This window comes from Theropithecus gelada, chromosome 3 (genome assembly GCF_003255815.1).
Source record: "Theropithecus gelada isolate Dixy chromosome 3, Tgel_1.0, whole genome shotgun sequence".
Lineage (NCBI taxonomy): Eukaryota > Metazoa > Chordata > Mammalia > Primates > Cercopithecidae > Theropithecus > Theropithecus gelada.
The window spans coordinates 56,920,055-56,932,607 of record NC_037670.1 but is presented as its reverse complement, the minus strand read 5'-3'; the positions used below and the strand labels follow the sequence as shown (position 1 = coordinate 56,932,607).

At 44.7% G+C, this 12,553-nt stretch overlaps 1 pseudogene; it reads right to left on the bottom strand.

Moving 5' to 3' along the window:
- Window positions 1-9,638: 9,638 nt before the first annotated feature.
- On the bottom strand, window positions 9,639-10,373 carry LOC112621616 (annotated as a pseudogene).
- Window positions 10,374-12,553: the final 2,180 nt, after the last annotated feature.

The window sequence follows — 12,553 nt, the reverse complement described above, 5'->3', positions numbered from 1 at the left end:
AGGCAGATATATGGATAAATGAAGGTGTTACAGAGTGCAAAGCAGACCCCAGACTACATTTCTCATCTACGACTCTACTTCTGAGTCTTGCCTCTCATGTTTCCCCAGCACCATCTCGGGGTGCAGTCACATGAATCTGTTTGCAGAGTATCAGTCAGACAGGGAAACACCCTGAGATTTGGCTCTCCTGAGCTGTCCTGGGTTCCCGGGTAGCAAGGATATGCAGTAGGGAGCCGAACGGGTTGTCCAGGGGTATGACAGAGCAAGGTGGGTGTATTAGTCCATTCTCATGGTGCTATAAAGACATACCTGAGACTGGATAATTTATAAAGAAAAGTGGTTTAATTGACTCACAGTCCTGCATGGCTGGGGAGGCCTAAGATGTTTAGATTCATGGATTTTAAACTTGGCTAAGTTTTTATTTATGGTTGAGGGTAGAAGCAAAATATTATAGAACATGTAAGGACCTAGGAAACTTACCAACTACTTGCTCTTTGTGGGAAGAAAATGGTTTTGGAAGACATTGTCTAAATTGACCTAGAGCCAAATCAATATAATGAACTCATAAAAGTCAGTGCTCTGACACACTTTGTATATAAAAATGAAACTTACAATCATGGCGGAAAGCACCTCTTCACAGGGTGGCAGGAGACAGAATGGATGCTGAGCAAAGGAGGAAGTCCCTTATAAAACCATCAGATCTCATGAGAACTCACTATCACAAGAACAGCATCAGGAAAACCACCTCCGTGATTCAATTACCTCCACCTGGTGTTGCCCTTGACACATGGGGATTATTACAATTCAAGGTGAGATTTGGGTGGAGACACAGAGCCAAATTGTATCAGTGGGCCTTCTGCAGAGCTGAGATGGGCCCCTAGGCCAGCAGCCTGAATGGAGGATGAGGTAGAAGCTCCAGGATCATTTTTGAGACAGGGTCTCACTGTGTTGCCCAGGCTGGAGTGCAGCAGTGCAATCATAGTTCACTACAACCTCAAAGTCCTAGGCTAAAGCAATCCTCCTACCTCAGCCTCCCAAGTAGCTGGGACTACAGGCACACACCATCATGCTGGGCTAATTTTTATTGTTATTTTGGAGGGACAGGGGGTCTTGCTATGTTTCCCCAGCTGGCCTGTAACTCCTGGCCTCAAGCAATCCTTTCACTTCAGCCTCCCAAAACTCTGAAATTACAGGAATGAGCTACTGTGCCTGACTAGGGATCATTTTCTATACAAAGAGTGTCAGAGCACTGATTTTTATGAGTTCATAATACTGATTTAGCTCTAGGTCAATTAGACAATGTCTTCCAAAACAACTTTTGCCCCCACAAAGAGCAAGTAGTTGGTAGATTTCCTAGATCCTTACATGTTCTATAATATTTTGCTTCTACCTTCAACCACAAATACAAATTCAGGCCAGTTTAAAATCCATGGATCTGGCTAGGCTCATGCCTCTAATCGCAGCACTTTGGGAGGCCAAGGTGGGCGGATCACGAGGTCAGGAGATCGAGACCATCCTGGCTAACACAGTGAAACCCCCGTCTACTAAAAATACAAAAAATATTAGTCAGGCATGGTGGCGGGCGCCTGTAGTCCCAGCTACTCCGGAGTCTGAGGCAGGAGAATGGCGTGAACCTGGGAGGCAGAGCTTGCAGTGAGCCGAGATCTCGCCACTGTACTCCAGCCTGGGCGGCAGAGCGAGACTCCATCTCAAAAAAAAAAAAAATCCATGGATCTAAACATCTTTTCTGTAAAACCTGGGGGATATTATACCATTCATTTCTGCATTTCATATTAAGGAGTAGAAGTCTGAAACCAACCTAATATTTTGTTGTCCTGTGGTGAAACTGAGTATTTTCCTGCCTAGATATTCCTAGATATTTTCAAAATCTTGTATGGCTTTTTTTTTTTTTTTTTTTTTTTTTTTTTTTTTTTTTTTTTTTTTTTTGAGACAGGGCCTTACTCTGTCACCCTGGCCGGAGTACAGTGGCACAGACAAAGCTCATTTCAGCCTCCAAATCCTGGGCTTAAGTGTTCCTCTGCCTCTGCCTCCTGAGTAGCTGGGACTACTAGGCATGCGCCACCATGCCTGGTTAATTTTTTCATTTTTTGTAGAGATGGGGGTCTCACCATGTTACCCAGGCTGGTCTCCACCTCCTGGGCTCAAGCTACCCTCCTGCCTCAACCTCCCAAAGTGCTGGGATTACAGACATAAGCCACCACACTGGGCCTGTGAGGCTTATTTTAATTCTTGGAATTTTTTTTTATTGCTAAAATATGAGTGAGTTTGTGTGTGTGTTTTACCTGTAGTATAACAAACCATTTTGATCTTTAAATTCAGATGTTTTTCAAATTCATATAGATTCCTTAAACACACATTTTTTATTTTGTTCCTTTGGCCTGTTTCTTTCCTCAGAAATCTCTTATCATTCTTAAGTTTTCTATATATATGATTCATATCTGTCTAATTTTTCTGACATTTATCTATTAGTTTTTTTCTCCTGAACTCTGAGAGTTTCTCAAGTTTGTCTTCCACGTCATTGTGTTTTTTTAACCTTAATACTGTATATCAGTTTCCTTGATTTCTTCTGTTAACTTCTTTTTCTTCCTGTTTGTCTTGGCTTATTAAATCTGAATCTCATCCTGTTAAACCCTTCACCTCTTCCATTTCCTTTTTATAATTTTGCTTCCTCTTTGATCAAGGCAATCTTCCCGAAAATATTGTGGTCACCAAACACTTTTCTAAAAGGTTGCCTTGTTCTTTCAGTAAATATTTTTGGAACTATATTTTTCTACTTAGTGTATCAAGAACTTCTGTCATTTTCTTATTTTTCAGCATTTTTTCCACCTAGCCTATGTGAATTATTCTTTAATGTTCTCATCCTGAAAGTAGGAAAGCATACCTGTACTGGGGGGTTCTCAAGAGGAGATTTCATGTGAACTTCTTTGGGCTCTACTCACAAGCCTCATAAGTGCCAGGATGTCCCCTTTTCTTTATATCAGAATGACCTGAATGAGATTCCCTTAATCAGTGGCTACTTTTACATTGTTTAGCCTATTGATTTAATATATTGATCCCCTGCAAAATGCAAAATGTGTTGGAAGCTACTTTCAGGTTATAGTTCTTAGGAATAATTATAACAGTAGTAGTAAGAAAACTTTCCTGTAGAAAGCTCCTTGACATTATTTTAGGTAATCTTTACCTAGGTTTACGTCAGAGAAGGGGATGTCCTGGCCCTTATGGGGCTTGTGAGTGACTGAATGATCCCAGCTCCTTCTTAAGGATTTTAGATGCATTGATCTAGTGATAATTTTCTGTTTTCTCCCATCCCCACAGCTTGGTCCTCTACCCTTAAGAAATAATGGAGGCCTGGGGCAGTGACTCATGCCTGTAATTCCAGCACTTTGGGAGGCCGAGACAGGTGGATTGCTTGAGGCCAGGAGTTTGAGACCAGCCTGGCCAACATGGCAAAACCCCATCTCTACTAAAAATACAAAAATTAGCCAGGCATGGTGATGTACACTTGTAATCCCAGCTACTTGTGAGGCTGAGTTGGGAGAATCGCTTGAACCCGGGAGGTAGAGGTTGCAGTAAGCAGAGATCATGCCACTGCACTCCAGCCTGGGTGACAGAGCAAGACTCCATCTCAAAAAAAAGAAAGAAAGAAAGAAAGAATGGAATATAGACTTACTGTTAGCATTTGTATGCAGTAGAAAATAGACCTAAAAGTTTATAATGACTCAAATACAACAGACATATATTTCTAGTTTGTGTAAGTTCAAGAGCTGCTGAAAGAGAAGCAGCTCTCCTCCATGTGGTGATTCAAGGACTTAGGCTCCTTGAGTCTCCATCCAGAAGATGGAAAAAGGAAAGAGAACAAGGAGGAGATAAAATCTCTTAAAAGTCTTGGCCTAGGATGAGCACTAATCACTTCGACTCACATTTCATTGGAAATAACTAAATCATGACTATATTCAGCTTTGAGTGAAGTCTAGCTGTGTGTTCAGGAAAAAGAAAAGAACACTCGTGTGGGTGAACAAGTCTGCCACAACATTAGAAACTTTCATCACCAGTACATACTGCTATGCAGATTTTTCCTGCCTTCTCCCCTTGTCACCATTGCTTTTCTTGGTTGTAAAAAATACAACTCCCAGATTCATTACTGTGACTCTTACGGCTCCTTCTTTTCCTGGCTATTTTGAGTAAGATGGCCCACCCATCCCAGCCTCAGTCCCTGGGGTGCAAATTCTATAACAGCCCAGGGAGCCTCAGATCATACTAGAAATTAATCAGAGAAAATGACAAGGAGAGAAGGAAGTGGCCAACATAAGCTAATTCCTCTTCTGTACTTGTTTCAGAAGACTCAGATTTTCTCTGGCAACAGAGGAAAAACAAAGAAAGCCAACACACCCCCAACTCAACAGTTCTCAAAGTGTGGTCCTCAGGTCAGAGCCTTAGCATCACCTGTGTACTTATTAGAAATGCACATTTCAGGCTCCACCCCGACCTGCTGAATTAGAAACTTGGGAATAGGCTCAGCAATCTGTTTGAACAAGCCCTTCAGGTGATTCTGTTATGCACTGTAAGTTTGAGAACTACTGTTCTAAATAAAGCACGGCTGTGACCTGGGCCCTAGCAAGGAACCCTAAGTGGACTAGGAGCAGTTTATTTTCATTACAAGCAAAGCATACAAGAGGAATGAAATTCTAATCTTATGAAACTGAAAGTACAGAATGATGATAGTAAAACTCAAAGCTCTATTCTGACTTACAAGGAAAACTTTTAAAGTCTTCATTAAATAGGAAGATTTCATCATTCACAAATGGTTGCTTATTTTTCTTTGAGGCTAATTATCTCATTCCCTGTGCTAAATCAATATGACCATTGGTTATAAACACAGAGACATAAAATATCTGATGTGAAAGGAATTTCGGTGACCATCAAGTCAATCCCCTTTATTTTCTTTATTTACTTTATTTATTTATTTATTTATTTATTTATTTATGAGATTGAGTTTCACTGTCTCCCAGACTGAAGTGCAGTCGCGCAATTTCATCTCACTGCAACCTCCACCTCCCAGGTTCAAATGATTCTCCCGCCTCAGCCTCCCAAGAAACTGGGATTACAGGCATGCACCACCAGGCCAAGTTAATTTTTGTATTTTTAGTAGAGACGGTTTCACTATGTTGGGCAGGCTGGTCTCAAATTCCTGACCTCAAGTGATCCACCTGCCTCGGCCTCCCAAAGTGCTAAAATTACAGGCATGAGCCACCATGCCTGTCCAGATCCCCTTTATTTTAGAAACTGGAAAACTGAGGTCCAGGAAGAGTAAGTGGATCTTCCAATGTCCCACCCTCTGTGTGCAGGGAGAGCCAGAACTAGTGCCCAAAAGTCCTGATTCCAGACCCAAGCACTCATTCTGCCTGTATCATCTCATGTAATCATGTTTGTGAAATGCTCTGAAACATAACAAAGTGCAAAGTGGTTGCATTCCATTAATATTAAATTGGGTTTGGAAAACTTGAATTCCAAATCTTAAAGAGCCAAAATTAAACGTGTGTGCAAATTTGCCCTCTAAGCCCTGTCCAAATGCAAATAAAAAATGAACAATATCATCATAGAAGAATAGAGCACTTTGGAGCATTAATGTTGATATTAAGAAATGTACTGGAGGCAATCCCAGCACTTTGGGAGGCCAAGGTGGGCGGATCACGAGGTCAATAGATCGAGACCATCCTGGCCAACATGGTGAAACTCTATCTCTACAAAAAAAATACAAAAATTAGCTGGGCGTGGTGGCACCTGCCTGCAGTTCCAGCTACTTGGGAGGCGGAGACAGGATAATCGTTTGATCCCGGGATGCAGAGGCTGCAGTGAGCCGAGATGGCACCACTGCACTCCAGCCTGGTGACAGAGCGAGACTGTGTCTCAAAAGAAGAAAAGATACGTAATGGAAAAGCCTCAGGCAGCACGCTCTGATAGTTCCTTTTTATGTTTTCCTCTAAAATGCCTGTGGTTATCATAGAGATCTCAGAGAAATTTCCATTAACTGTAAGACAAATGGGCCTGAAGAGGGAACAGTAATCTGTGGGCTCCATAGACCTCATTTCACAAAAAGAAAAACCCAGGCATTGTAAAAGAAAGTGAGAAACTTGATTTTTCCCTCACTGACCCAAGAAACTAGAGCAAAAGCAACAAGAAATGTGGATCACACAGATGGTACACAAAACACTCTTTCCTGCTACTTTCTCCTGCCTCAGCCTTCCTGTGTCATTTTAACAGCCCTTCAGAGACAACACCTCCTAGGAACCCACTGGTTAACCTGGTCAGAGATGTTCAGTTTCCGAACGCACTAAGAGCCAGAGCCATGCACTGTGGCAGAGCCAGAACATATCAGAGATGGTCAGCAAGTGAGGCAGTAATGGGCTTGTGTCCCAGGTCACTGATAAATGGAGTCGGGTGACCCTGTGTCGACTTTGTGGGTGGTCCTGCTACCTAATACCCCATTGGCTCAGACAGGCCTGGAATAGCCCTGGGAGCCCTGTGTACTTTGCAGTTGCCTTTCCCCAGGAGTGGTGTTCCTTCCCATTTATTTTTTAGGGTGTGAGCTAAAATAGTTGTCTCTCTGCCTTAACTTTGTAACTGGCTGAATTGGGTCTTTGACTTGGCAATCATTTTTTAATAGCTTTATTTATATATAATTCACGTACCATACAATTCATCCATTGAAACTGTACATTTCAATGGTGTTCAGTATATTCACAGATCTGTGCACCCATAACCACAATTTTAGAACTATTTCATCACCTCTAAAACCCCATGCCCTTCCACTATCACCTTTCAATTCCCACATCCTTCCCAGCTCTAAGCAACCACTAATTTACTTTCTCAATAGATTTCCTTGTTATGAACATAGTATGAATGGAGTCATACAGCACGTGGTCTTTTTTGATTGGCTTCTTTCACTCAGCATAGTGTTTTTGTGAGTCATTCATTTTGTAGCATGTACCAGGGCTTCATTCCTTTTCATTGCTGAATACTATTCCATTGCATGAATTGACCACATTTTGTGTACCCATTCTTCAGCTAATGAACATTCAGATTGTTTCCACCTTTTGGCCATTATGAATCATAGAATTGGAATTTTAGAATTGCCATCTAAGAGGAAAAAATTTTGAATTAGGTAATTTCCTTAATAACTAGCTCCTTTTACATTGTTTAGTCTATTGGTTTAATATATTGAGCCCCTGCAAAATGTAAACATACTGGAAGCTACTTTGAGGTTATAGTTCTTAAGACTATTTATAACAGTAGTAGTAATGTCTCTCTTACAAAGACATTATTATTAATGTCTTGTACATTATTTTAGGTAATCTTTATAACACTGTGAATCTGATATTACCAGTCCCCTTTCATAGAAGACATAAACTCTGATAATTCAGGATCACTAGAAGACAGCTTGGAAGACTTCTAGTTCAGTCTCTTGGTAAGATATATTTTCATATCATTTTCATAGGGAAGAAATCCTTTTATTACCCTTTTCCGTAACAAGGCTTTTGCAGCCCTAGGTTCTGAATCAGAGACAAGTCTGTTTCCCCTATTCTAAATTCCATTATCTCTTTTTCTACCTTGTAGAACATCACCTTTAGTGTTTTATCATCACATCTGGGTTTAGGGTTATTCTCTTTGCTGGTAGTCCACAGGAAAAAGATTGCATCAGAAGTCCTCTGAGATGGCTGCTAGCCCTAAAGATTCTGTAGCATTTTATTCAGAGATGTAGAATGATTCCACCATTAAAACAATATTGGTGGCTTTCCTATCAGTTGGTTCCTTTCTGTAAGGCTGGGTAAACACAATAGAAATGCTGGCCATGTGGACTCATGCTGGCTGGACCTAGAACCACACGAAGCCAGGGTCTTGGATGGGTCAATGCCAGGGAGCTTCATGTGTTTGCTACAGGAATAATATCATGAGGAAAGGAGATTCCCACCAGAGCAAGGAATGAGTAAGAATTCAGAAGGCAAAGAGAAGAGTCAGAGGCTGGAAATGGAAAGAAACATAAGATGAGTTAGGGCTGTGGATGAATCAAGGTAACTGAAGTCTTAGTTATGTTGTATCTTTGTGTCTTGCTAAAAGGCAGAGTTGTCTAACAACCTAAATGTCCATCAGTTGTGACAAATTAAACTATGGTAAATCCATATAATGGGTAAATCCATACTATCAGTTCTTTAAACAGTGGTAGAAAGCTACACATTTTTCTGGGCAGATATTCATGGTATAGTATTGAGTAAAAACAGGTTATAAAACACCATGTCATTCATGTAAAAATGTGTATGTATATATGTGTATGTAATTATTTGTGTATATGTGTATGTAATTATGTGTGTGTGCACGTGTGTAGATAATTTTATGTCTCTGTCTCTACCTTAAGACAATACTATTGACCATTCATTCACTATTTGCTAGTTACATGCATTATCTTGTCAGAACTTCACAGCAATTCTCAAGTAAAATATTATTATGTTTTGGATGAGGCAAGCAGGACTTTAGAATGTTGAGAAATTGACCCACAGTCACAGAGCAAACAAATGACAGACCTCGAACAGTAATGTCAGACTAACTCCACAGTAGATGCCCTCAATCACTGTATTGTACCCCCATAAACAATACAAGAAATACAGGTCTTCTCTAGTAAGGACCATGACAATCCATGAGCATCATTTCCCATGTTACTTCTCCAGGGACACAGTGAGCAGATCATTATGAACTCGAATCAGCCTTGACAAAGAAAGTTCAGCACTCACAAACCTATTCAAAATTGAGTGACTTAATCCTCTTCATATACCACTGTGATGATTACTTTTATGTGTCAACTTGACTGAGTTAAGGGATGCCCAGATGGCTGGTAAAACATTATTTCCAGGTGCATCTGTGAAGATGTTTCTGGAAGAGATTAGCATTTGAATCAGTAGACTGGGTAAAGAAGATTGACCCTCACCAATGTGGAAGGACACCATCCAATCTATTGAGGGCCCGCATGGTACAAAAAGGTAGAGAAAGGGCAAATTAACTCTTTCTTCTTGAGCTGAGACTCACATCCATCTGCTCTCAGACATCAGAGCTCTGGGTGATTGGGCCTTTGAACTCTAGGACTTACATCAGCAGCACCCCCAGTTCTCAGGCCTTCAGATTTAAACCTCGAGTTAACATCATCAGCTTCCGTGATTCTCAGATCTTCAGACTTAGACTGAATTACATCACGGGCTTTCCTGGTCTCCAGGTTGCACTTGGCGGATGGTGGAACTTCTCAGGCTCCATAATCCCGTGAGCCAATTCCCATGATAAATCTCCTCTCATATATAAATATACACACATTACATATACATTATATGATATATGCATTACATTTTATATATACATTACACATTATATATACATTATATACAATTTACATTAGATATACACGGTATATGTTATATACACATATATGTAATTTGACTAACAGATATATCTATAGATATACTGTATTAGGTTGGTGCAAAAGAAATTGCAGTTTGTGTTTTTGGTTTTTTTTTAGAAAGCTGCAGTTTGTGAATTTCTCTTGCTTTTTAAAACAGAGTATTTCCCAAACTTGGGCATCAATGCTGGCTTTTTTTAGGTGGGGGAATAAAACACTGGGGCATCTTCACAGACCCTCAGACCCTGGCTCTTGGCAGCCCCATCCGCCAGCCAAACTTCCTACTTGGGGGATGGCTGCTTTCCAACCCCACCCCCCACCTGCACTGCTCCATGCAGTTTTGCAGCTACTGGTCTTGCTCAGCGAGGCAAGGTTCTATCTGACCAGTTGTCTATACTTTCCCATCCTGGCTTCGCGGAAGGCACTGGATTTTGGGTATCACTTCATACACTCTGACAAGGGCATCTTTAAAATCTGCAACTTATTAGTAATTGATGGATGCGCTTAGACGCAGTTTTAGGAGCACACTGTTGGGGTCCAGCTCCCTGTAGAGTTCCAGGCTTCTGCTGAAGTACTTTTGGGAGTTGAGTGCGTCCACCACTGCGGCACAGGTTCCATGCTTCTCCCTCTCATGCTTCCAGAAGTGGCTACGATAGGGAAACGAGTGAATTACATCAGACCAGTGTGCCTTCATTTCCGGCAAAATATCCTTAATCTCTTCTAAATTAAAGTGCCACGATCCATTACATCCTTCATTTTTATCGGGCCATAGTCCACGTATTGTTCAGTAATCCGGAGGGGCCCCACAGTCGTTCTGCACTTTCTCACATACTGTCTCAGGCCAGGCCTGGCACAGGCAGCCCAGCAGGGCCCCGCGCAGGGCTGCAGGGAGCATGGTGCCCATCTGCGGAGACATGACGCCTCCCGCTGCCGCCCCGGCCCCCACTTCCCACCCACCGCCCCAGGAAGCCTTCCGGGAGAAACGCTGTCTCCGAGGACCCCGAGCCGCCGAGCTCCTCCCGCGGCAGCTGCAGCCACCGGGTGCGCCTGAGCCAACTCCTAGCGTGCCCCGCGCCGGGTTCAGGGAAGGGCCCAGCAGCCCCTGGCGACCCGGACCCCTCCGCGCTCCCCTTGAGTCTCGTGCGCCAAGCGCGCATGTCCTGTGCTGGGCTTAGCGACCCACCGCGACCCCAGCTCCTCCGCGTTGCAGTCACCGCCTGTCCGCAGCCACAGTCAGTCGCGTTTCCGCCCAGCCCAAGGAGTCCCTCTGGCCTTCACCAGAGCAGAGAGCCACGCCCCCTGGAGAGCACGCCCCCCGCAGGCGGACAGGTCCCCACCCGACGCCAGGGCCCCGCCAGGCGTTCACGCCCGGCCCTGCGTTTGGCCGACAGAGGTCGTGGCCCGAGCAGCTCCGTAGGCCTTGCAGGCGTGTCAGGCAGCTCAGTTCCTTCGCCACGCAGGCGCCCCGCACCTTTCCACGCAGCTCTGCGCCACTCCCCTACTCCAGGCTAGCTCGGGCTACCCTGGACCGCCCTCGGGGTGACCGCCCATGTCTGCGCCACCCCCCGCCAGCAAGTGGGCGTGCGGGCCCCAGGGCCACCCGGCGCTCCAGGGACAGCCCTCAGCCCAACCCGCGCACTCCGCAGGCCTGCGGCCCGCACGCCGCAACCGCCTTGCACGCTGCCCGGGACCTCCTGACTGCGGACGGTGCTTGGCCGCCCCGGCTCCCCGCAGCCGTCACCTCGGCGCTCCACTGCGCAGCCCGAGGGATGGCTCCATAATTAGGCGGGGACGTACTCGGGCCACTCCCCTGGAAACCTCTGGATGCTGGGAGCACCAACATTCCTAGAAAGGCCTGGCCTCACCCAGCCCTGGGCCTCACCTGCCCCTCCCCGCGGGCCCCAGGAGCCCAGAAGGCATCTCTGTGGGGTCCGCAAAGAGCCGCCTCGGAGCGCGACTTGGGAAGTCATCTTGTGAGGGATCCTCTCCCAGAGGGACGGGCCACCCCCAAAAATGCAGGGGACTTCATGTCAGCCCCAACTTGGCGCAGCCAGGCCCAGTCCCAGAGGCCCGGGCGCCTCCCCCAACATGCTGGCCTTCTCAGCCCCTCCAAGGCGCGGGGTCCCCACCCTGACCCCCCTACCGCCCGCGCCAACCCACCCACCCCCGTCCCCCTCTGCTCCCCCAGCCTCCTCCCCCTTTCCCACCCACCCTGTCCTCATCGTTCCCCCTCCCTCCCCCTCGCCTGCGCTAGGCTGCCTAGGCCTCCCGAAGTGTTGGGATTACAGGCCTGTGAGCCACTGCGCCTGGCCCTTCCTATAACTTTTGATGTAATGTGTTGTGCTGGGTGGGATCATTGTCAAGTTAAGCATTAGGATGGAAAACTGACAGCAGGCTTCTTAAGTCCCTTCTAACTCCAAGCCTCTATGAGTCGAATCTAGTGTTTTCCTCATTCATAAAATAAGCATAGTTATTACCTCCCCTGCCTACTTCACACCACTCCTGTTAGCATTGGTTGTGACCACACTGGTTTGGAAAGTGCTAAAAATTTAAAGGATATCCTTTTGGGCAACACTCATCATGTTTACCTCATTTCAGCATGCCAACTCCACGTGACTTACGGAAGTTTCCAAAACACCTCAAAATAGGATTCTAATATGACCCCTTCTGCCCATGCTCATCACCCAGTGGCAAAAATTACCAGTATTTTTTTTGCTAAGCCCACCATATGGTTTATTGACCTCGTTCCCATCTGCCTTCTCCTGAGCACTTTCTACATTGTCAGCGTCCCCAATGAAATGGAATGATCAGTGAATTTTAAGCTGTCGGAGTAGAGAGCATGTCTGTCTTGTTTATCATGGTACCTCTAGTGCCTGGCACTGCCCTGGTCATGGTAGGCTCTTAATAAAAAATTATTCAATAACTGGACTTGGCTGGGCACAGTGGCTCATGCCACTCCATCTCAAAACAAAACAAAACAGTTGAACTCATGGAGATAGAGTAGAAGGATGGTTATAAGCTGGGAAGGCAAGGGTAGTAGGGGGGATGTGGGTGGTTAATGGGTATAAAAATATAGTTAGATAGAATGAATAGGAC